The sequence below is a fragment of the Pseudophryne corroboree genome, chromosome 6 (assembly GCF_028390025.1).
Source record: "Pseudophryne corroboree isolate aPseCor3 chromosome 6, aPseCor3.hap2, whole genome shotgun sequence".
In the NCBI taxonomy this organism is placed as follows: Eukaryota; Metazoa; Chordata; class Amphibia; order Anura; family Myobatrachidae; genus Pseudophryne; species Pseudophryne corroboree.
Genome location: NC_086449.1, coordinates 182,339,418 through 182,365,864, shown reverse-complemented (window position 1 = coordinate 182,365,864; position 26,447 = coordinate 182,339,418).

Below are 26,447 nucleotides of genomic sequence, written 5' to 3'. Positions count from 1 at the left end.
CTAGGGGGTGCCGTGAAAAAAATTCTGATATTCTAGGGCGCCGTGATTCAAAAAAGTTTGGAAACCACTGCTGTATGGGGTAAATTTACTAAGATGGGAGTTCTATTTAAGATACAGTAGGATGTTGCCCATAATAACCAATTAGATTATCATCTAGAAGGTGCTAGATAAATGAGAAGTACAATCTGATTGGTTGCTATGGGCAACATCCCATCTTAAATAGAACTCCCATGTTAGTAAATTTACCCCTATGATACACTTACCACTTGTACATGGAGCACAGAAAGCCTTCACATCAGATAATAATGATTGGAGAAAAAAATGCTATTTTATATGGTAGGGCTAGCTATAGTTCTATTTACCTCATGTGTAAATGTAATCCCTTAACAGTACGTAGAGTCCTCTGATTCACAGCGAGCTCTGATGAGAAGTTTAAAAGGGCAGGGAGGGGAGTAATATAAATCATATATATCACATGAACAGGATGTGTTATTCCTGTGTGCATCTCTCTGTGTTAGATTAACGTCTGCAGCGGTGGTTTTATATGTGTTTGGTGCATTGTGCCTGACTGGATATAAATCCCCCTGATAAAACATTTATCTGAACTTCACAATGTATACATTTAATATATACATACAGTGAGTATGTTCTGAAATGTTTATGTATTCTATAAACATGTCATCAGTTCCTCATCTGCTCTCGTAAGCTGAAGGTTTTGAACATTGGCCAATAAGAGCAGAAGACAGCAAGGCTCAGTACATATTATGCTGACAGCTGGGAAGATGCCAAACGTTATCAGGAAGCATCTCCAAACAAAGTAAGAAAGTCCTGTACATAGAGAGACGTCAGAGTGATCCCAATCTGCTGCAGTAGTGTACGGAGAGCATTGCGGATTTATTTTGTAGGTTATCACTATCAGCAAGGGAGAACGTCTGTGTTGCAGTTCTGTCTTATGTGTTGTGCATCTCTAGATATTTATTATTCTGTTTTACATTCTGAATTATCATCATAGCTCAATTTTACACGTCACAAGGCTTGTCAACAATTTGGGAACTGATGGGAATATATATATATATATATATATATATATATATATATATATAATAAAAAAGTCTCAAATGAATGTTTCAAAGGTGTGACAGTGAAGATGAGCTACTGTATAGTCTGTTTATGAATCATATATAATCAGAGGCACCAAGAAGTGTGGGCTCTCTTTACCCAAGCCTAGGCTGGATGTAGGGGCCCGGTGTGGGCCTGGGTCAGTTGTAAATTAGGCAGGGAGAGAGAGGAGCTGCTGCTCAGAGGCAGAAGCCCCTAATCCCATCCCAGCACATGCTGCTGTGTGCTAGGCTGTGAAGTGTCCAGGGAGGTATCCACTACTGAGGTCCAGCGGTAGTGTTACAGGGGTGGTGATTGCACTGAGCACCCCTTTACCCTGGATCTGCCTTTCTAGTGCATAGTATTTCATTACTGTTTTAGGGGGAGGGGTGTGGCCACTCCTACCCCTGATGTCCTCAGTATCCGTGACTCGACGGTTCTGTATCTAATGCCTGTACAGGCCCTAGTAACAAGGTAGTCACTGAGATAATATCAGTAGATCTCAGTGGTGTTACACTCGAACCGTTGGGTTCTGGATTTCTGATGGGCAAAATGAACCAATATCATTTTTTGCTCCTGAATCCTGAAAGTTTTTTGTCCACGACTGGCCAAGATTTGGTTTGGATCTGTAATCCTCTTGGAGATGGGATAGTCTTGGAGGCTATTTATGAATATACAGTCAGTGAAACCAGGTTTATAGATGTTAAGAAATAGAACGAAGGGCCTAATTCAGATCTGATTGCAGCAGCAAATTTGTTCTCTAATGGGCAAAACCATGTGCACTGCAGGGGGTGCAGATGTAACAAGTGCAGAGAGAGTTAGATTTGGGTGGGTTCTATTGTTTCTGTGCAGGGTAAATACTGGCTGCTTCATTTTTACACTGCAATATAGATTTCAGTTTGAACACACCACACCCAAATCTAACTCTCTCTGCACATGTTATATCTAACCCAGTGGCGTAACTAGAAATTTTTCTCCCCCAAGCCAAAAAATTCTTCGGCGCCCCCCCCCCCCCCCTTCATGCTCCATAATTGGGAACAAGAAAGGGACAAATATGTGCGCGTCGAAGGCGCGCGCAGCAAAAAAAGGGCGTGGTTTCGTTGGAATGGGCGTGGTTTCGCATAAAGGGGCGTGGCATTGCAGGAAAAGACTACCTTATACCCCAGTTTTGCAACCTGCACGCCCATACGTTGGCCACTACAGGAAAGAAAAATAATCCTGATTCATGCCCCTTACATTATTTGTCATTTTTCCTCCTTATAGTAATGCCCAGTATACATAATGCCACATACTGCAATGGCCCTTAGACATTATGCCGCACACAATAATGCACATGACACAATATGCACACACTGTAATGCCCCCGACACATTATGCCACACACCGTAATGCCTGTGACACATTATGCCACACACCGTAATGCCTGTGACACATTATGACAGGAATCGCAATGCCCGTTATACATTATGCTACACACTGCAATGCCCCTGATACATTATAGCACATACAATGTCTGTGACACATTATGACACACACCGCAATGTCCGTGATACATTATGCCACACACTGCAATGCCCGATACATTATAGCACATACAATGACTGTGACACATTATGCCACACACTGCAATGACCTTGAGACATTATACCACAATGCCCGTGATATAGTATACCATACACCGTAATGCCTGTGACACATACCGCAATGCCCTGCCTGTTATACCCTATGCCACACACCGCAATGCCCGTTATGTATTATGCCACACTGCAATGACCCTGAGACATTATACCACATACCACAATGCCCGTGATATAGTATACCACACACCGTAATGCCTGACACATTATGACACACACCGCAATGGGGTCAATTCTATCCGGCAACTTAAGAATAGCGCCGGGAATTAGCTCCCGGCGCTATTCAATTCAGCTAAAGTTAAGTCGGCGATGTCCCGTTCTCGCCGACTAAACTGGTTGAATTGTCGGGAGAACGGGCATTCTCCGACTTAACTCCCCGGCGCGAGGCTGATTCCCGACAGAATCAGCCTCGCGCCGGCCGCGAGGCAGCACTTTTGTCTGGTTTTTCTCTCATCCCCCGGGGATGAGAGAAGAATTCCCGACAATTGCGGGTCACTAGCAGCTGAATTGAATAGCGTCGGGAGCTAATTTCCGGCGCTATTCTTAAGTTGCCGAATAGAATTGACCCCAATGTCCGTGATACATTATGCCACACACTGCAATGACCCTGAGACATTATACCACATATCACAATGCCCACGATATAGTATACCATACACCGTAATGCCTGTGACACATTATGACACACACCGCAATGTCCGTGATACATTATGCCACACACCGTAATGCCCATTACACATTAAGTCCTACAGTAAGGCTTCTAATTACTTTTCAATTACCTGCTCGTTGTCAGGGGTTTCATGCACTGGGTGTCATGCTCGTTGCCAGGGGTTTCATGCTCTTGGTTCCATGCACGGTGCCAGGGGTTTTCATGCTCAGGGTGTCATGCTCGTTGCCAGGGGTTTCATGCACTGGGTGTCATGCTCGTTGCCAGGTGTTTCATGCACTGGGTGTCATGCTCGTTGCCAGGTGTTTCATGCACTGGGTGTCATGCTCGTTGCTAGGAGGTAGTCCTTGTTGCTAGGGCTGTGCTCCCAGTGCCACATATGTCCCCAGTGCCAGATATTCCCCCACGGTGCCAGGTACTCACATGCCCCAGTGCCAAATATAGCCCCCCCCATGTGCCAGGTACACATATACCCCCCCAGTGCCACATATGCCCCCAGTGCCAGATATTCCCCCCCAGTGCCACATATGCCCCCAGTGCCAGATATGCCCCCAGTGCCATATATTCCCCCCCAGTGCCATATACGCCCCCAGTGCCAGATATTCTCCCCCAGTGCCATATATGCCCCAGTGCCAGATATCCCCCCCCAGTGCCATATATGCCCCCAGTGCCAGATATTCCCCCCCCAGTGCCATATATGCCCCCAGTGCCAGATATTCTCCCCCAGTGCCATATATGTCCCAGTGCCAGATATCCCCCCCCCAGTGCCATATATGCCCCCAGTGCCAGATATTCCCCCCAGTGCCAGATATCCCCCCCCCAGTGCCATATATGCCCCCAGTGCCAGATATTCCCCCCCAGTGCCATATATGCCCCCAGTGCCAGATATTCCCCCCAGTGCCATATATGCCCCCAGTGCCAGATATTCTCCCCCAGTGCCATATATGCCCCAGTGCCAGATATCAACCCCCCAGTGCCATATATGCCCCCAGTGCCAGATATTCCCCCCAGTGCCAGATATTCCCCCCAGTGCCAGATATCCCCCCCCAGTGCCATATATGCCCCCAGTGCGATATTCCCCCCAGTGCCAGATATTCCCCCCCGTGCCATATATGCCCCGTGCCAGATATTCCCCCCCAGTGCCAGATATTCCCCCCCAGTGCCATATATGCCCCCAGTGCCAGATATCCCCCCCCTCCCCAGTGCCATATATGCCCCCAGTGCCAGATATTTCTTTCCCCCCTCCCCCCCCGCCGCCGCCGCTTTTTGGAGGGACACGGAGGGCACAGCGCGCCTCTCTTGTGTCCCTCCTGCATCATCTCCGGCGACCGCGGGTCTAATAGGGGGAAGTGCGGGTCTAATAGGGGGAAGTGCCGGTTCGTGAGCCAATTAGAGCTCACGGACGGCACTTCCCCCTATTAGACCCGCGGCCGCCGGAGATGATGCAGGAGGGACACAGGGAGGCGCGCTGTGCCCTCCATGTCCCTCCAACAAGCGGCGGAGGGAAGGAGACCGCAGACTGACATGCGGACGCTCGTCCGCATGTCAGTCTGCTGTAAATCAGTGGCGCCCCTGCAGCCCCTCGCCCCCAAGCCACCGCGAGGGCTGCGGGGGCAGTAGTTACGCCACTGATCTAACCCCCAAAACCCATTAGAGAACAAATTTACTGCTGCAATCAGGTCTGAATTAGGCCCTAAGATTTCATCCACCCATATACTGTATCAGGGTGGAACACGAGCTGTCTTAGAGATGTTGCCCGCTGGCCGTTCATCAACCCGCACTCAATGTTTATGACACCGGGACATTGTTCTGAGAGCAGGGCAAACACATTGGCAGATGCTACATGTTTGTTGTCTTTCTTACGCAGGTCTGGGGCCTGATTCTGAGTGCCGTGCTTCTGTGGTCCCATTTTCCTGTGGCCACGGCATTGTTCTCACTTTCGTATGCTCACTTGGAAGCAGCAGTGATGCTTAGATATGGCAGTGCTGCAGGAGGTCTCTGTATAAGGAGATGCCTCCTGTATGCATGTGTGATCCAGTGCTGCATCCGAGGACACAGCATTGGATCACCTGCAACACCATCCCATCGGATCACCTGCAACCCATGAGGTCACGTAGATCGGCCACTGCAGCTCTGTTACTGAGGCCAGCATAGAAACATAGAAACATAGAATTTGACGGCAGATAAGAACCACTTGGCCCATCTAGTCTGCCCCTTTTTTATTTTATCCTTTAGGCAATCTCAACCCTTTTTTAACCTTGATTCTTTGTAAGGATATTCATATGCCTGTCCCAAGCATGTTTAAATTGCCCTACAGTCTTAGCCTCTACCACCTCTGATGGGAGGCTATTCCACTTATCCACTACCCTTTTTGTGAAGTAATTTTTCCTTAAATTTCCCCTGAACCTCCCCCCCCTCCAGTCTCAATGTATACCCTCGAGTTCTAATACTTCTTTTCCTTTGAAGAATGTTTCCCTCCTGAACTTTGTTAAGACCCTTTATATATTTGAAAGTTTCTATCATGTCTCCCCTTTCCCTTCTCTCCTCCAAACTATACATGTTAAGATCTTTTAGCCTTTCCGGGTAAGTTTTGTGATGTAGGCCATGCACCATTTTAGTTGCCCTTCTTTGTACACTCTCTAATGTATTTATATCCTTCTGGAGATAGGGTCTCCAGAACTGGACACAGTATTCCAGATGGGGCCGTACCAATGACCTATACAGTGGCATTATCACTTCTTTTTTCCTGCTACTGATTCCTCTCCCTATGCAACCAAGCATCTGACTTGCCTTTCTCATTGCTTTGTTGCATTGCTTTCCTGCCTTCAAGTCACTTGAAATAGCAAATCTCTGTCGGAAGATGGAGACCCTGTCCTTGGCACTCCCACAAAATGGTGAGGACACGTTTTGTGTAACGGAGATTATCACTGCCCCTCTTCCCACCCCAAACAGCTGCAGAACGTCAATCAACTGATGTCTGCAGCTGTACTGCATCCGAGGTCGCAGGACCAGTACTGCACAAGCGTGATTCCCCACCATGCAACCAGACCAGAATTAGGCCCAAGATGCGGCATGCACACACCTGTGTGCGACTTTGGACACATCCTGCGGTGCTTGGTACACAGTATGTTTAGCGATTCAGACGCATGCCCAGTCGGCTCGAACACAGGAGATGCGCAGCAACTAAAGCGATGCAATCTTTGGCACAAAGTGTGTGCACAGATCTATTTTTTGGGGGACTTTCAAAATGAAATAGTATTTCAGGACTTAAAATAATGTGTGTGGCCTAAAAGTACATGTGGAACTAATATGGACCATACATAAGCGCCTTGATTCCTCGATCTGATCCGCTGTTCAAAGCCACCGGTCGCTGGGCATCGATGATCGGCGGTTGATCAGAGAATTGCGGAAATGCTGCATATTTTTGTTGGGATTTGCAAATCCTAAATGTTGGATTTCCCCATATCCCCGAACCAGGGGTCATGGGGATTGGGGAATTGCTGCAGTTGCAGATGTATGGGCCCTTAAGAAGCCAAGGGAGCAAGGTGGCTCCCAGACAGCCCGCTGTTACACAGGAATACATATAGCGTGTGTGCTATTGCAGTTTATGGAACGTCGCCCTGTTAACTGTGAACTAACATTGTCCAGGTGGAGAGAAACGCACACCACACGTCAACATATACAGCCCGACTCCCCCCATCTGATCCTATGCTATTACAACCTGCTTTTGTGCTAGCTCTTATATTAGCAGAAAAGGTGTGTCAACACTGAGAGGCTCAGATACCCATCTGCTGTCAGTCCAAGTCACTGACACATGGGAAAGCTGAGTATCTTTATGGCTTGGAAATTACAGCCCCTTCTCACTTCAAAGGCTCAGGAACAAGGGCTCTTCCCTTTGATAAATGACAGAATTGTTTTACTGATTTATGACACCGACATTTAATCAACAGAAACAGGCTGTTTTTCTGTGATTCCTCTCAGTTTTATCCCCCTCGGGCTATTTAACAGCACAGAGTGAGTGGTGACATCTGTTTAACTTAGTGAGACATCTAACTTATTAAACTGTCAAGTCAGTGTTTTGAGGTTCAGCCAACCTGTCATAGAAGAAGCCAGAGGGAGTGAATGAGGAGGGAGCGTCTTTTTAGGGCTTAACCCCTTCAGCTTCTTGTAGGAAACATTGTTAGCAGATGCCATACAGGTAAGGGATAGTGGGCCTCTGTGTCAGGCGCATACAGGCCCAGCGGTGGGAGAAGCGGATTTCCCCCCTTCTCTTTATGAGACTGTAAACTGGCTGCCACGTTATGGAGTTCAGTCGTCTCTTCATTTGTGTCTTGTGGGTAGAAGCACAAAGGGGTATTGTGGAAAGGCTAGCAGAGATGAATATAAACTGAGCAAGGGGACATGTGCCTGGTATGGCTTTGTAACCACGGAATGCTGTATAGAAGCAGAGATGTGACTGGAGATAAGAACTGACGGCCCACCCAGGCTGCCCTCATGTCCGTTACCATTTATACCACTGGCATGCATTTTAAAGGGTAATATAATCACTTAATAAGCAAGGTTCGATTTCACCGAACTATCCTAAATATAACATCCAATAGAAACGTATTCACTTCTAAACTTGTATTATGAACATAGGCGTGCGCACGGGGGGTGCCTGGTGCGCACAGGCACCCCCTAATACCCGACACCCCCCACACGTCACGCCTACTAGTACAGTATGAGCACACACCGTGATGCGTGCAAGATGCTGCCAAGCTCGGCCAGCTGTCCTGTCACTGTTCTTCCCCCACCTCCTCCCGCTGCCCAGTCAGAGTCAGACTCACAGTCTTGTGGGTAGCCGCACAGCCCACCGCCTCTTGATGTCATATGCGCACCCTCTCCCTCCACATCATGTGCTGTCCTCCTGCCCGCGCTCAGTATCGTTCCAAGTGTGTCCTGCCACTGCCGTCAGGTCAGGAGCACTCGGAGCCGCCACTTGAGCAGAGGACCCAGACAGACAGTTCAGCAGAGAGGATCATGTCACTCATGCTACCAGGCCAGTATATTTTTACAGTGCAGTACTGTATGTGCACGACCCAGTAAATTAGCTACCCAACCCCCCAAAAATTAGATCTGTGAACTGTGGGAGCAGTGTGCACTCTTGAGAAAAAAGAAAAAGAAAACAAGGGTTACATTATGACCCTTCTTTTCTTTGTTTTATATATATATATACGATTGCAGGGACAGCTCCACTCACAGGTCTTGAAACAGCGTTGTAACCAGTCAACTAGTTAAGTCTTAGGCATCAGTAAGCATACCGCTAGCCCCCGCAACCCCCGCAGTGGATTTGGACGTGCTGGGGGCTGCGGAAGCCCTTGCGCCCATAGCAGTGTAAAAATTTGACCTCTAGCGCTTGTCTCCTCGTAAGCGGGCATTTTAAGTTGGTTTTTACAATGCTATGGACTGAAGTGCTTCCGCAGCCCCCAGCGCATCTCAATTCACTGCAGGGACTACCGGTATACTTACTGATGCCTGTACCCACCCTCCCAAACTTTACTGGGGCAGTGGGCAGGAGACCCCTGACAACGCGCATGAAACCCCTGGCAACGAGTATGGGATCCTTGGAACCCAGGGCATGAAACCCCTGACAACATGCATGAAACCCTTGGCGACAAGCATGTGACTCCTGAAATCAGGCAGGTAATTTAAAAGTAATTAGAAGCCTTACTGTGTGGCATCATTTGTAAGGGGCATTATTGTGTATGGGGAATAAAATGGTGTCAGGGCCATAACTGTGTGTAGCATAATATGTAATTGGCGTTACAGTGTGTGGTATAACGCATAATGGGTGTTACATTATGTAGCATAACGTGTAATAGACATTACGGTATGTGGCATAATGTGTAATGGGCATTACGGTGTGTGGTGTAATGGGCATTACGGTGTTTAGCATTGTATATTGGGCATTACGGTGTGTGGCATTGTGATTGGATTGCACCCACAGATCTAATTTTTTTTTCTTATTTTGTAACTTACTGGATTTGGCCAGGCCGGCCAGAGGGAAAAATATAGGCGGTGCTAGACGCGCCCAATAGGCTGTGCTAGACACACCATGTAGGCGGAGCTAGACACGCCCCTCCAATCGTGCACCCCCTAATAAAATGTGCTGCGCACGCCTATGATTATTAATGGACCAGTAGCTACAAATACCCTTTTTCAGCTCCATAGGGACGGCTATCAGGACATGTTATGCTACTTAAATATAAAAGTTATTCTGAATCACTAGCTAACGCTGCTTTTGTGGTTCATTGAAAACTGCGTTGTGAAGGGAATAAATGCTCCTTTATTCAGACATTATATTGAATCGGGAACCCTGTCATACAAAAGCGCTTCAGCTGTAAAAGTCCAGCCACACATTGGGCCCGATGCAGAATTAGAAAAATCAGGCAACAATACTACTCGCATGAAATGAACATGTATGTTTCCCCATGCTTAGAACTGTATGCATTTTGCAGTGCGCTCAACCCTTATGTGTACACTCTGTTTTCTACTAATCATCATTAACAGTGCACACTTGCACTTACTCTATGTGAGCTCCAAAGGTACACATGGGAGCCTACCGATGTCCGCTCACATCCGTAACGGCATAGCCTACAACATGCCCTCACTGGACTTTCCCTAGGTAAATGCCCCATTACCCCAGTTACGTCTCTCCAGGCCTATGTGTAGATGCGATCACAGTACATATGACTCTGATGTGGCCTACCTGTGTGTGCTCAACCAACACAATGAACTAGGGATCAAATATGGTTGACGTTACCAAAAGGATAAAAGAAACCAAGGGGAGACTTGATGGGTCAAAAGGTGCGCCTACACTTGGAAACCCGTGCTCCCCATTGATTTTAGGACTCCTGCTTCAACTATCGTTACTAGTGTAAGCACTGGTGCCAGTCCCATAGTAGGTGCAGAAAATCCATCAAAAAGTAGGCTTCCATTCCCCATGCACATGACTCGCTCAGAGCATGAGAAGCATGCACATACAGTAACACTCCCATGGCACTGCCACTGGTCAGGGCGGTTCCGTGCACTCGTATTATTGCCCAATTTCAGGGAAAGACAAATCTGACCGAGTGCCATACAAATCTGGACAGAATGGAATACACAAAACTGTGTACATTCATTTGTGCACGTGCACTGTATGCAAAACCACGCATCAGTGCACAGAGGTCCAGCCCCATTGTGTCTCATTTGCTCCCTTGACTTTATTGTAATCCAGGAACTACTTACTCTGCTGCAGCTTATCTTTGCATGTTACCTCTAAACTGATAGATCTTTAGCAGTACTTGGGGATAACCTGAAAATGCTTTCGCTATGGGTGTGCACTTCTTCATCCTATGCACACTAGACTTCTTGCCCAATAGTAGCATTAAAGGATATTGCTGTCAGCCTAAAAGGGCTTATACCAAAGGGAAAACATAGTAATACAAAAAACAAAAACTATTTTTAAGGTATATACAGAATGTATTTATGTATATACAGTAATGATTCTCAGAATCGATCCTCAGAACCCCAAACAATTCCCGCTTTCCCGGTCACCTGGCAAGAGCACAGGTGTATTTATTACTAGGCTTACCATACTATCCCGTTAAGCCGGACACTCATGAATTACACAGGTTTCTTTAGCTGATTAAAAAACCAAGTGAAATTCTGGTTTGAAGTCATCTAGCCATAGAACCTGTGTAATTCATGAGTGTCCTGGTTTAACCGGATAGTATGGTAAACCTATTCAAACCTAATACTCACTGACACATTTTAAAAAGAACCACAGGTGGAGCTAATTATTTCACTTGTGATTCTGTGAGGAGACTTGAAAACATGACCTGTTTGATGGGTTTTAGGACTGTGCGTAAGAACCTATGATATAATATAGATCAGTGGTTCCCAAACTCGGTCCTCAAAGAGCACTAATGGTCCAAGATATCCATGGCTCTGCACAGATGGTTAAATCATATTGATTGAGGTACTAATTAAGTCACTTTTGGCCAAGCAAGGATACATTTAAAACCTGGACTGTTGGGGAACCTCTGGAATAGATGTATGTGAATGTCACAAGTTTCCATACGTTTAAAAAAATCATATTGGGATTATTCTAGGTTTAGAGGTCCTTTAACATAAGCATACCTCTTAACATGACCCTATGGAGTAGGGACAAAATGTTCTGCTCCTGGACTTTTCTCTTAATTTGTGGTTGCCATCACCTATTTGGAACAGGTTTGTGGATAAGAAAGGTGTTTTACCACAGGTGCTGGCAAGCATTATTAAGAGGAAAGTCCAGGAGCAGAGCATTCTGTCCCTCCTGGAGAGGGTCATGTTGGGAGGTGTGACATAAGTAGTGGCTACTTTATAAAATGCTGTGCTGTCTTATACCCTTTTCAGACATGCTCCAAATTCCCAGGATTTTGCACATTAAAGCGCATCAACCCGGGATTTTAATATGTCTGAAAGGCATCGACCTGGGAACATGTTCATGAGTCGCCAACCCTGCAATTGACCTGGGATTTTACCGGGTCTTTCTTAGAGATGAGCGGGTTCGGTTCCTCGGAATCCGAACCCCCCCCAAACTTCAGCCTTTTTACACGGGTCCGAGGCAGACTCGGATCTTCCCGCCTTGCTCGGTTAACCCGAGCGCGCCCGAACGTCATCATCCCGCTGTCGGATTCTCGCGAGGCTCGGATTCTATCGCGAGACTCGGATTCTATATAAGGAGCCGCGCGTCGCCGCCATTTTCACACGTGCATTGAGATTGATAGGGAGAGGACGTGGCTGGCGTCCTCTCCGTTAGAATAGATAGAGACACTTGAGTTGATTTACTACTAACTTAGTAATTTTGGGGAGCATTAGGAGTACTCAGAGTGCAGAGTTTTGCTGATAGTTACTAGTGACCACCACCAGTTTTATTTATTATTTAATATAATCCGTTCTCTGCCTGAAAAAAAACGATACACAGTCACATACCATATCTGTGCTCAGCCTCAGTGTGCTGCATGATAATATCATCTATGTATATCTGACTGTGCTGAGTGCTCACTGCTCACACAGCTGAATTGTGGGGGAGACTGGGGTGCAGTTATAGCAGGAGTACAGTGCACACTTTTGCTGCCAGTGTGACTGACCAGTGACCACCAGTATATTGTCTGCCTGAAAAAGTTAAACACTCCTGTGGTGTTTTTTTATTTTATTCTATAAACGCATTCTGCTGACAGTGTCCAGCAGGTCCGTCATTCATTATATTATATAAATATTTACCTGTAGTAGTGTTATATATTTTTTGTTCATCTCTATCATCTTTATCATCTCTATATTAGCAGACGCAGTACGGTAGTCCACGGCTGTGGCTACCTCTGTGTCGTCAGTGCTCGTCCATAATTGTATACCTACCTGTGGTGGGGTTTTTTTTTTCTATCTTCTTCATACTAGTAGTTTAGGAGTCTGCTGACAGTGTCCAGCAGGTCCGTCATTATATTATATATACCTGCAGTAGTGATATATATATATTTTTTATATCATTATCATCTCTATACTAGCAGACGCAGTACGGTAGTCCACTGCTGTAGCTACCTCTGTGTCGTCAGTGCTCGTCCATAATTGTATACCTACCTGTGGTGGTTTTTTTTTTTCTATCTTCTTCATACTAGTAGTTTAGGAGTCTGCTGACAGTGTCCAGCAGGTCCGTCATTATATTATATATACCTGCAGTAGTGATATATATATATTTTTTATATCATTATCATCTCTATACTAGCAGACGCAGTACGGTAGTCCACGGCTGTAGCTACCTCTGTGTCGTCAGTGCTCGTGCATAATTGTATACCTACCTGTGGTGGGTTTTTTTTTTCTATCTTCTTCATACTAGTAGTTTAGGAGTCTGCTGACAGTGTCCAGCAGGTCCGTCATTATATTATATATACCTGCAGTAGTGATATATATATTGTGACAAGAACACTGGGATAGTGTTTGAGGGCAGGTATATTTGTCCCAGGTTCTTGTCTTACATGTTTTAGAAAATGTTAACTTCTAGGAAAAATGCTTTTTGTTTTGTCTGAACCTTTTCAGTTTGCTGTAAAAGCTGGGTAAAGGCTCTGAGAGAGAGATAAGGCGAGTTCTAGACATTGGGCCCAGTTCGGGTCTTTGGCCTCACAGAGGGCTAATCAGGGTTTCAGCTGTGTAAGAGTGTTATAGTGCTTCTAACCTGATTAGTATGGGCAGACTGCCTGGGAAGGCTGCAGGATCTGTGTGTGAGAGACACGCTTTCTGATGCAAGTAAGCTATACAGTATGTACTGAAGAACTCTGTGTTTTGTTTAGTGACAGTTAGGAATATCTTATGTTTAGTTAGTGCCGGACAGGCAAGGTATTTTTATTTTTGGGTTTTGTTTTATTTTTTGTTTCAATAAAACTGGCCGGGGTCAGTTGTACCAGAAACTGGACTTGTGTTGTTCCTCAGCTGCTGCGTGCGGCCATATTCCCCAGGAAAAGGCGCCTTGCACCCCTACAGTGTTACAACTTGGTGGAGAATGCGAGCACACCGTTCTGCGCATAAGTGAAAGCAGCAGCTTTGTGAGGCCTGCAGAAAACGGTGGTTTATGCAGATACAGCCCAGTGTGAAGTTACTGAGACTCACCCCTGAGGGTTTGATATATGTCCTGGGTGAAAGCAGCTACAAAGCCGCCTGAAAAATCTGTCGACATGGAGGATCTGCTTAAAGCCTTGCTGCAAGCTACAGCGGCTCAGCAGGAGGCCAACCGACAGCAGCAGGTGGCAATGGAAGAAAATAGGAGACAACAGCAGGTGGCAATGGAGGAAAATTGGAGACTACAGCAGGAGGCCAACAGACAGCAGCAGGTGGCAATGGAGGAAAATATAAGACAGCAGCAGGTGGCAATGGAGGAAAATAAGAGACAACAGCAGGCAGTCGTTGATGAACTTTACAGGCAACAGCGTCAGGATAGAGAGGCCTTAACAGAAGTGGTGCAGAGCCTTGCAGCCCGGATTGGAGATGTGGCCGTCAGTGCTCCGACCAGCTCTAGTTCTATACGGGCCAGTCACTTCCTGCAGAAAATGACAGAGGCTGATGATGTGGAGGCCTACTTGACCACGTTTGAAAGGACTGCAGAGCGTGAGAACTGGCCAAAAGCATGTACGCCATGTACGCCATGGAGAAGCCTCCGCGCTCCCAGATGCACGACCTTATTCAGCTAACAAAAAAATGGCTACAGCCAGAGACATTAACTGGTCCCCAGATGGTGGAAAGAGTCGTCATGGACCGCTACTTGAGATCTTTGCCCATGGTCCTGCGCAAGTGGGTGAGCCATGGAAACCCGGGTACTGCTGACCAATTAGTGGACATGGTAGAGAGGTATTTGGCAGCAGAGGAACTACTGATGACCACCCAGCAACCCATAGATCCTCGACAGCGCCCTTCAGTAAAGACTGGTAAGACTGTTCCGTGGGAAAACGTTGCTGGGCGGTTAAGAGAACGCAAGGCTGGAGAGACTGTAAACACTGGCCCTGGAGACAGGCCAATGGGGCTAGAACGGTCTATGCTGCCCAAACGGGTTGATAATCGTGTGGTTAAATGTTTTAGGTGTGGTATGCCAGGTCATGTTATTGCCAATTGCCCAGTCACGCAAGAACCCATGCAATGTGATGCTGCCTTTGAATGTCGCAGAATGTCTTTCTTTGCTAGGTTAGCCTGTACTGTGGTACCTTCACCTGAGCTGGAAAAACAAATGTGTGATGTGTTCTTAGAGGGTAACCGGGTAGAGGCCTTGCTAGATTCAGGAAGTTTAGTTACCCTCGTGAAAGCTGGGTTAGTGAACCCCTTAAAGGTCCAGCAAATACCTATTGGGGTAACTTGCATACATGGGGATACCCAACATTATGCCACTGCTGAGGTGAATATAGAAACTTGTTGTGGGTCAGCAATGGTTAAAGTGGGACTGGTCCCTACCTTGGTGCATGAGGCCATAATAGGGAGGGATTTTCCTCATTTTTGGAAACTGTGGGAATCACGGTTATCAACAGATGTGAGAAGTAAAAAGCCAGTTGATAATACCGGTGATTTTATGGATGTACGTGGGTCTTCGGAACTTTCTGGCCCTTTGCCTTTTGCTAGTTTGGCTGGGGAAGTGACAGATGGGGAGTCCAGTGAGGACCCTCTTGCCGGGAACAGAGACATAGTAGTTAGAACTGAAAGCGTGCCTGACCTGGAGGTAAAGAAGGATCTGTTTGCGTCTGAACAGTTAAAGGATCCTACCTTAATAAAGGCTAGAGAGAATGTTAAGATTGTTAATGGGGAACCTGTGGTACCAGGTGACAGGGTTACGTATCCCCACATGGCCATCTGTAATGAGCTCTTGTACCACATTGTCAAAAGGGGTGAGGATGTGGTGGAACAGCTGGTAGTTCCCCAGCCTTATCGGAGAACGGTACTAGATTTAGCTCATAGTCACGTTACCGCAGGACATTTAGGGGCAGAAAAAACCACTGAAAGAGTTTTACAAAGGTTCTTTTGGCCAGGGGTTTATAAAGAAGTGTCTGAATATTGTTCTTCCTGTCCTGAATGCCAGTATCATGCCCCTAGACCCCATTTCAGGAGCCCACTAGTTCCCATGCCTATTATAGAGGTCCCGTTTGACAGAATAGCCATGGATCTCGTGGGGCCCTTGTTAAAGTCTGCTCGGGGCCATCAGTATATCCTGGTAATTATGGACTATGCCACTCGATATCCTGAGGCTGTCCCTTTACGCACTATCACAACCAAGGCGATAGCTAGGGAGCTGGTGCAGGTATTTAGTAGAGTGGGAATACCAAAAGAAATTTTGACTGACCAAGGTACTCCATTTATGTCAAGGATCATGAAAGAGTTGTGCAAGTTATTTAAGGTCACTCACCTCAGGACGTCCATCTACCATCCCCAAACTGACGGGTTGGTGGAAAGGTTTAATAAAACATTAAAAAGTATGTTAAAAAAGGTTGTTGAGAGAGATGGGAAAAACTGGGATTGTTTGTTGCCCTACTTGTTAATGGCCATCAGAGAAGTTCCTCAGTCCTCTACGGGGTTTTCTCCATTTGATTTGTTGTATGGTAGACACCCCAGAGGGCTGTTGGATATTGCCAAAGAGACGTGGGAAGGACAGCCCACTCCTTATAGAAGCGTTATTGAGCATGTAACACAAATGCAGGATAGGATTGCAGCCGTGGTACCTGTTGTCAGAGAGCACATGGAACAGGCCCAAAGTGCTCAACAGAGGGTCTATAACCGGAGTGCCAAGATACGGGAATTTGCTCCTGGCGATAGAGTTCTTGTTTTGGTACCCACTGTGGAAAGCAAATTCCTAGCTAAATGGCAGGGTCCATTTGAGATTAGGGAAAAAGTTAAATGAGGTGTCCAAGTTTGACGCATACCCCATGCCCCGTGTGGATGAGCTTGTAGAAAGGCTGGGAACAGCCAGGTTTCTCACCACATTGGACCTGACCAAAGGTTACTGGCAAATACCTTTATCTGATAGCGCCAAAGAAAAAACAGCCTTTTCGGTTCCGGAGGGGCTGTACCAGTATAAGATGTTACCCTTTGGGTTGCATGGGGCTCCAGCAACCTTTCAACGGGCGATGGATAAAATTTTGAGGCCCCATAGAAAATATGCAGCTGCCTATTTGGATGATGTGGTAATTCACAGTACAGACTGGGGGTCCCATTTGGTTAAAGTACAAGCAGTACTGGACTCAATCAGAGAGGCAGGGTTAACTGCTAACCCAAAGAAGTGCTGCCTCGCAATGGAGGAGGTCAAATACTTGGGCTTCACCATAGGCAGAGGTCTGATTAGGCCCCAATTGAATAAAGTTGATGCTATTCAAAACTGGCCTCGTCCAGTGAATAAAAAACAGGTAAGGGCTTTTTTGGGAATTACTGGGTACTATAGACGGTTTATTCCTAATTTTGCGACCACAGCGGTGCCGTTGTCAGACCTTACCAAAGGGAAGCAGTCAAATGTGGTGAAATGGAACCCTGATGCAGAAAAGGCGTTCCAAGCGTTAAAAGTGGCTTTGTGTTCACAACCGGTGTTGATAACACCAGATTTTTCAAAAGAATTTGTGGTACAGACAGATGCCTCAGAGGTAGGGATAGGTGCTGTGCTGTCCCAAACCAGAGATGGGGACGAACACCCTATCATTTATTTGAGTAGGAAACTCAATGAGCATGAAAAAAGGTATGCCATTGTGGAAAAGGAGGCTTTGGCCATTAAGTGGGCACTAGATACCTTGAGATATTACCTCTTGGGTAGACAATTCAGACTAGTGACAGACCATGCCCCTTTAAAATGGATGTATGTAAATAGAGGCAAGAATGCTCGTGTAACTAGATGGTTTCTAGCGTTGCAGGACTTTAAGTTTACTGTCGAACATAGACCGGGAACACAATTGGCCAACGCAGATGCATTGTCTCGCATCTTCTGTTTGGGGGCTACAAGTGTTCCGGCCCCTAGGTCGAAACAGGGGAGGGGGATATGTGACAAGAACACTGGGATAGTGTTTGAGGGCAGGTATATTTGTCCCAGGTTCTTGTCTTACATGTTTTAGAAAATGTTAACTTCTAGGAAAAATGCTTTTTGTTTTGTCTGAACCTTTTCAGTTTGCTGTAAAAGCTGGGTAAAGGCTCTGAGAGAGAGATAAGGCGAGTTCTAGACATTGGGCCCAGTTCGGGTCTTTGGCCTCACAGAGGGCTAATCAGGGTTTCAGCTGTGTAAGAGTGTTATAGTGCTTCTAACCTGATTAGTATGGGCAGACTGCCTGGGAAGGCTGCAGGATCTGTGTGTGAGAGACACGCTTTCTGATGCAAGTAAGCTATACAGTATGTACTGAAGAACTCTGTGTTTTGTTTAGTGACAGTTAGGAATATCTTATGTTTAGTTAGTGCCGGACAGGCAAGGTATTTTTATTTTTGGGTTTTGTTTTATTTTTTGTTTCAATAAAACTGGCCGGGGTCAGTTGTACCAGAAACTGGACTTGTGTTGTTCCTCAGCTGCTGCGTGCGGCCATATTCCCCAGGAAAAGGCGCCTTGCACCCCTACAGTGTTACAATATATATTTTATATCATTATCATCTCTATACTAGCAGACGCAGTACGGTAGTCCACGGCTGTAGCTACCTCTGTGTCGTCAGTGCTCGTCCATAATTGTATACCTACCTGTGGTGGGGTTTTTTTTTCTATCTTCTTCATACTAGTAGTTTAGGAGTCTGCTGACAGTGTCCAGCAGGTCCGTCATTATATTATATATACCTGCAGTAGTGATATATATATATATTTTATATCATTATCATCTCTATACTAGCAGACGCAGTACGGTAGTCCACGGCTGTAGCTACCTCTGTGTCGTCAGTGCTCGTCCATAATTGTATACCTACCTGTGGTGGGATTTTTTTTCTATCTTCTTCATACTAGTAGTAGGAGTCTGCTGACAGTGTCCAGCAGGTCCGTCATTATATTATATATACCTGCAGTAGTGATATATATATATTTTTTATATCATTATCATCTCTATACTAGCAGACGCAGTACGGTAGTCCACGGCTGTAGCTACCTCTGTGTCGTCAGTGCTCGTCCATAATTGTATACCTACCTGTGGTGGTTTTTTTTTTCTATCTTCTTCATACTAGTAGTAGGAGTCTGCTGACAGTGTCCAGCAGGTCCGTCATTATATTATATATACCTGCAGTAGTGATATATATATATTTTTTATATCATTATCATCTCTATACTAGCAGACGCAGTACGGTAGTCCACGGCTGTAGCTACCTCTGTGTCGTCAGTCACTCGTCATCCATAAGTATACTAGTATCCATCCATCTCCATTGTTTACCTGAGGTGCCTTTTAGTTGTGCCTATTAAAATATGGAGAACAAAAATGTTGAGGTTCCAAAAATAGGGAAAGATCAAGATCCACTTCCACCTCGTGCTGAAGCTGCTGCCACTAGTCATGGCCGAGACGATGAAATTCCATCAACGTCGTCTGCCAAGGCCGATGCCCAATGTCATAGTACAGAGCATGTAAAATCCAAAACACAAAATATCAGTAAAAAAAGGACTCAAAAATCTAAATTAAAATCATCGGAGGAGAAGCGTAAACTTGCCAATATGCCATTTACCACACGGAGTGGCAAGGAACGGCTGAGGCCCTGGCCTATGTTCATGGCTAGTGGTTCAGCTTCACATGAGGATGGAAGCACTCAGCCTCTCGCTAGAAAAATGAAAAGACTTAAGCTGGCAAAAGCACAGCAAAGAACTGTGCGTTCTTCGAAATCACAAATCCACAAGGAGAGTCCATTTGTGTCGGTTGCGATGCCTGACCTTCCCAACACTGGACGTGAAGAGCATGCGCCTTCCACCATTTGCACGCCCCCTGCAAGTGCTGGAAGGAGCACCCGCAGTCCAGTTCCACCCGCAGTCCAGTTCCTGATAGTCAGATTGAAGATGTCAGTGTTGAAGTACACCAGGATGAGGAGGATATGGGTGTTGCTGGCGCTGGGGAGGAAATTGACAAGGAGGATTCTGATGGTGAGGTGGTTTGTTTAAGTCAGGCACCCGGGGAGACACCTGTTGTCCGTGGGAGGAATATGGCCATTGACATGCCTGGTGAAAATACCAAAAAAATCAGCTCTTCGGTGTGGAAGTATTTCAACAGAAATGCGGACAACAGGTGTCAAGCCGTGTGTTGCCTTTGTCAAGCTGTAATAAGTAGGGGTAAGGACGTTAACCACCTCGGAACATCCTCCCTTATAAGTCACCTGCAGCGCATTCATCATAAGTCAGTGACAAGTTCAAAAACTTTGGGCGACAGCGGAAGCAGTCCACTGACCAGTAAATCCCTTCCTCTTGTAACCAAGCTCACGCAAACCACCCCACCAACTCCCTCAGTGTCAATTTCCTCCTTCCCCAGGAATGCCAATAGTCCTGCAGGCCATGTCACTGGCAATTCTGACGAGTCCTCTCCTGCCTGGGATTCCTCCGATGCATCCTTGAGTGTAACGCCTACTGCTGCTGGCGCTGCTGTTGTTGCTGCTGGGAGTCGATGGTCATCCCAGAGGGGAAGTCGTAAGACCACTTTTACTACTTCCACCAAGCAATTGACTGTCCAACAGTCCTTTGCGAGGAAGATGAAATATCACAGCAGTCATCCTGCTGCAAAGCCGATAACTGAGGCCTTGGCATCCTGGGCGGTGAGAAACGTGGTTCCGGTATCCATCGTTACTTCAGAGCCAACTATAGACTTGATTGAGGTACTGTGTCCCCGGTACCAAATACCATCTAGGTTCCATTTCTCTAGGCAGGCGATACCGAAAATGAACACAGACCTCAGAAAAAGACTCACCAGTGTCCTAAAAAATGCAGTTGTACCCAATGTCCACTTAACCACGGACATGTGGACAAGTGGAGCAGGGCAGACTCAGGACTATATGACTGTGACAGCCCACTGGGTAGATGTATTGACTCCCGCCGCAAGAACAGCAGCGGCGGCACCAGTAGCAGCATCTCGCAAACGCCAACTCTTTCCTAGGCAGGCTACGCTTTGTATCACCGCTTTCCAGAATACGCACACAGCTGAAAACCTCTTACGGCAACTGAGGAAGATCACCGCAGAATGGCTTACCCCAATTGGACTCTCCTGTGGATTTGTGGCATCGGACAACGCCAGCAATATTGTGTGTGCATTATATCTGGGCAAATTCCAGCACGTCCCATGTTTTGCACATACCTTGAATTTGGTGGTGTAGAATTATTTAAAAAACGACAGGGGCGTGCAAGAGATGCTGTCGGTGGCCAGAAGAATTGCGGGACACTTTCGGCGTACAGGCACCACGTACAGAAGACTGGAGCAAAACCAAAAACGCCTGAACCTGCCCTGCCATCATCTGAAGCAAGAAGTGGTAACGAGGTGGAATTCAACCCTCTATATGCTTCAGAGGATGGAGGAGCAACAAAAGGCCATTCAAGCCTATACATCTGACCACGATATAGGAGGTGGAATGCACCTGTCTCAAGCGCAGTGGAGAATGATTTCAACGTTGTGCAAGGTTCTGCAACCTTTTGAACTTGCCACACGTGAAGTCAGTTCAGACACTGCCAGCCTGAGTCAGGTCATGGTGTAATGGTTAGCATTACTGCCTCACAGCACTGAGGTCATGGGTTCTATTCCCACCATGGCCCTAACTGTGCGGAGTTTATATATTCTCCCCGTACTTGCGTGGGTTTCCTCCGGGTACTCCGGTTTCCTCCCACAATCCAAAAATATACTGGTAGGTTAATTGGCTCCCAACAAAATTATCCCTAGTGTGAATGTGTGTGTGTGTACATGTGATAGGGAATATAGATTGTAAGCTCCACTGGGGCAGGGACTGATGTGAATGAGCAAAATATTCTCTCTGTAAAGCGCTGCGGAATATGTGTGCGCTAAAAAAATAACTGGTAATAAATAAATAAATAATAAGGTCATTCCCCTCATCAGGCTTTTGCAGAAGAAGCTGGAGGCATTGAAGGAGGAGCTAAAACAGAGCGATTCCGCTAGGCATGTGGGACTTGTGTATGGAGCCCTTCATTCGCTTAACAAGGATTCACGGGTGGTCAATCTGTTGAAATCAGAGCACTACATTTTGGCCACCGTGCTCGATCCTAGATTTAAAACCAACGTTGGATCTCTCTTTCCGGCAGACACAAGTCTGCAGGGGTTCAAAGAACTGCTGGTGAGAAAATTGTCAAGTCAAGCGGAACGCGACCTGTCAACATCTCCTCCTTCACATTCTCCCGCAACTGGGGGTGCGAGGAAAAGGCTACGAATTCCGAGCCCACCCGCTGGCGGTGATGCAGGGCAGTCTGGAGCAACTGCTGATGCTGACATCTGGTCCGGACTGAAGGACCTGCCAACGATTACTGACATGTCGTCTACTGTCACTGCATATGATTCTCTCACCATTGAAAGAATGGTGGAGGATTATATGAGTGACCGCATCCAAGTAGGCACGTCAGACGTACGTATACTGGCAGGAAAAAGAGGCAATTTGGAGGCCCTTGCACAAACTGGCTTTATTCTACCTAAGTTGCCCTCCCACAAGTGTGTACTCCGAAAGAGTGTTTAGTGCCGCCGCTCACCTTGTCAGCAATCGGCGTACGAGGTTACTTCCAGAAAATGTGGAGAAGATGATGTTCATTAAAATGAATTATAATCAATTCCTCCGTGGAGACATTCACCAGCAGCAATTGCCTCCAGAAAGTACACAGGGAGCTGTGATGGTGGATTCCAGTGGGGACGAATTGATAATCTGTGAGGAGGGGGATGTACACGGTGATGAATCGGAGGATGATGATGAGGTGGACATCTTGCCTCTGTAGAGCCAGTTTGTGCAAGGAGAGATTAATTGCTTCTTTTTTGGTGGGGGTCCAAACCAACCCGTCATTTCAGTCACAGTCGTGTGGCAGACCCTGTCACTGAAATGATGGGTTGGTTAAAGTGTGCATGTCCTGTTTATACAACATAAGGGTGGGTGGGAGGGCCCAAGGACAATTCCATCTTGCACCTCTTTTTTCTTTCATTTTTCTTTGCGTCATGTGCTGTTTGGGGAGTATTTTTTGGAAGGGCCATCCTGCGTGACACTGCAGTGCCACTCCTAGATGGGCCAGGTGTTTGTGTCGGCCACTTGGGTCGCTGAGCTTAGTCACACAGCTACCTCATTGCGCCTCTTTTTTTCTTTGCGTCATGTGCTATTTGGGGAGTGTTTTTTGGAAGGGCCATCCTGCGTGACACTGCAGTGCCACTCCTAGATGGGCCAGGTGTTTGTGTCGGCCACTTGGGTCGCTGAGCTTAGTCACACAGCTAATTCATTGCGCCTCTTTTTTTCTTTGCGTCATGTGCTGTTTGGGGAGTGTTTTTTGGAAGGGCCATCCTGCGTGACACTGCAGTGCCACTCCTAGATGGGCCAGGTGTTTGTGTCAGCCACTTGGGTCGCTGAGCTTAGTCACACAGCTACCTCATTGCGCCTCTTTTTTTCTTTGCGTCATGTGCTATTTGGGGAGTGTTTTTTGGAAGGGCCATCCTGCGTGACACTGCAGTGCCACTCCTAGATGGGCCAGGTGTTTGTGTCGGCCACTTGGGTCGCTGAGCTTAGTCAACCAGCGACCTCAGTGCAAATTTTAGGACTAAAAATAATATTGTGAGGTGTGAGGTGTTCAGAATAGACTGAAAATGAGTGTAAATTATGGTTATTGAGTTTTATAATACTATGGGATCAAAATGACCCCCAAATTCAATGATTTAAGCTGTTTTTTAGGGTTTTTTGAAAAAAACACCCGAATCCAAAACACACCCGAATCCGACAAAAAAAAATTCGGTGAGGTTTTGCCAAAACGCGTTCGAACCCAAAACACGGCCGCGGAACCGAACCCAAAACCAAAACACAAAACCCGAAAAATTTCCGGTACACATCTCTAGTCTTTCTTCCCGGGTTGGCTTCCCGGGATAAGTCTGAAAGGCGCGAACCGGGAATTTGCTCTCTGGCTGCATGAAAAATGTTTTCATTGGTCAGGAAGGGACACCTGATACCTGGTGATGACCTCATCAGTGGTAGCCGGAAAAAGGAACAGACGCCACAGCCGCATGAGAGAAAGCAGAGAGCTTTGTTGTGAAGTGTGGCAGTGCAGAGTGCAGAAGGTACACAGAGCTGTGCATGCATGTGTGCTAGTGCCAGAGGAACACAGGGGTGGTCTTCAGTATGCCGAATGTCGGGATCCCAGCGCACAGTATACCGGCGCCGGAATCCCGACACCCGGCATACCGACATATATTCTCCCTCGTGGGGGTCCACGTCCCCCCTGGAGGGAGAATAAAATAGCGTGGCGAGCGCAGCGAGCCCGCAAGGGGATCATTTGCGCTCGCCACACTGTTGGTATGCCGTCGGTCGGGCTCCCGGCGCCGGTATGCTGGTCGCCGGGAGTCCGGCCGCCGGCATACCATACTACACCTGAATACAGAGCTGTGCAGAGAAGTCTGCAGAAGTGCATACCTTCCAACTGTCCCGATTTTCGCGGGACAGTCCCGTTTTTTGGGGACTGTCCCGCTGTCCCACCCGCGGGTCGCAGTGTCCCGCGGTGGGGGGGCAGTTGGGAGGCTCTGTCTCTCGCTGCCCAGCTTAGCAGAGCAGCGATGAATAGACGCTGTGCGCATGCGTCCCTCTTCTAAAGAAGACAAAGTTGGGAGGTATGGAAGTGTGCAGAGAAGTGTGCCAGAGGGTGCCAGTGAAGAGACTGCTATTTTGTTCATAATGGCTCACTGGAAGGAGGAGGAGGTCCTGGAGCTACTACATGTGAGGGGTGAGGAGGGAATTAAATCACAAATACCAGGGACTGTTAAGGATGCCATGATCTATGGCAACATTGCAATGATCCTGTCCAGGAGAGGTATTGTGAAGACACAACAGCAAGTTCTTAACAAACTAAAGTCCCTTAAGAAACAATATACCAAGGTCCATGACCACAATCGAAATCGCAGTGGTATGGGAAGGATGGAGTGGCCCTTATATGAACTGTGCAGCACTGTGTTTGGCCATACAGCACTTAGCAATCCCGTTGCCCTATCCTCATCTAGTGATGCTGGCACGCTGTCTGCTATACCATCAGCTGCGGCTACATCGTCTCCAGAGTGCAGCCAGCAGAGCCCGGCATCATCACAGAGCCCATTTGATGATGATCCAGATGTTGATTCGGATGTCACCATCATCATCAATCCAAACAAGGCCACAGATGTGACAGCATCGTCGCAGAGCATGGGGGACGATTCCCTACCACAGACCCAGGGAGACAAGCCTACCCTACGCTCAAACAGTAAGTTTCCGGCATTATCATTGTCAGAGACATATTTAACATATAGTATATGACAATACTTTTATGTAGTATACTAATAATAATGACTATGATATTGTGACATAATAGGGTGTTATTATTAAACTGTACCTGTTGCTGCGTTCAAATTGTGCTAGCGTATGGTAACCGCAAACTCAGATGTATTCATATATTTTATAAATCTATTTGTCCAACTTACACTTCTGTGCCATATCCCATTGTTACCTTTGAGATGGTCAAAATAATTTCTGTTTTGTTTTTCAGTTTAATCAGAATCAGTTTTATTGGCCAGGTCATGTACACTAGGAATTTTTTGTGGTTCAATGCATCGCCAAGCAGCAACATGAAGGGGGAATACATTGTATAAGAAGGGGGAAAAACGTAGCATAGATTACACGTATGAGTTCATACTGCACAATGCAACTGTACGATAGACTCGACGTATTATACATGTAAAACTAAAAATGAAGGCTGCTTGGCAGAGCAGCACTGAGGCAGCCATCCGCGGCGCCATCTTGAACTCAAACAATGTGCATTAATACAGAAGATTTAAGTAATACATCAAAAGATAAACCACACAGACATTAAAAAAAAATTCCTTGAGCACACAGAAAGCATAATGCATGATTAGTGTAGGCATTTTGGGTAATAACCTCCAAGGGTTGTGTATTCCACCCTCACAAGGTACCAGGTGCGGCAGTCATCTTGGGCGCACTGCGTAGGATTTACCCTCCTGGCTCGTAAGAAAAAGAAGACCAAAACAGAGATCATTACAAAAGCCATGACTAATATCCTGTGTGAGCAACTACGCAATCTGGATTCAGATTGGCAGAGTCAAGAGGATGCAAGATTGCAAAGATTTATGGACAATAAACGTGAACTGCAGAGAAATTTGCTAACGCAAATGGTAGCTATGCAGGATAAGATCAGTAGCTAAAAAACGTGAATTCCTAGGTCAGTTTGTTTCCAAAATGACCTCTACACCACAATTTACAAACACTCATTCTGACCTACAATCGCCTTCTCACACCTCATTTGGTCTAAAAACACGGTATGCACAGCCCGGTATGTATAGCCCAGTCTCCCCCATCTTTTCGGCCTACATCCCAGTATATGC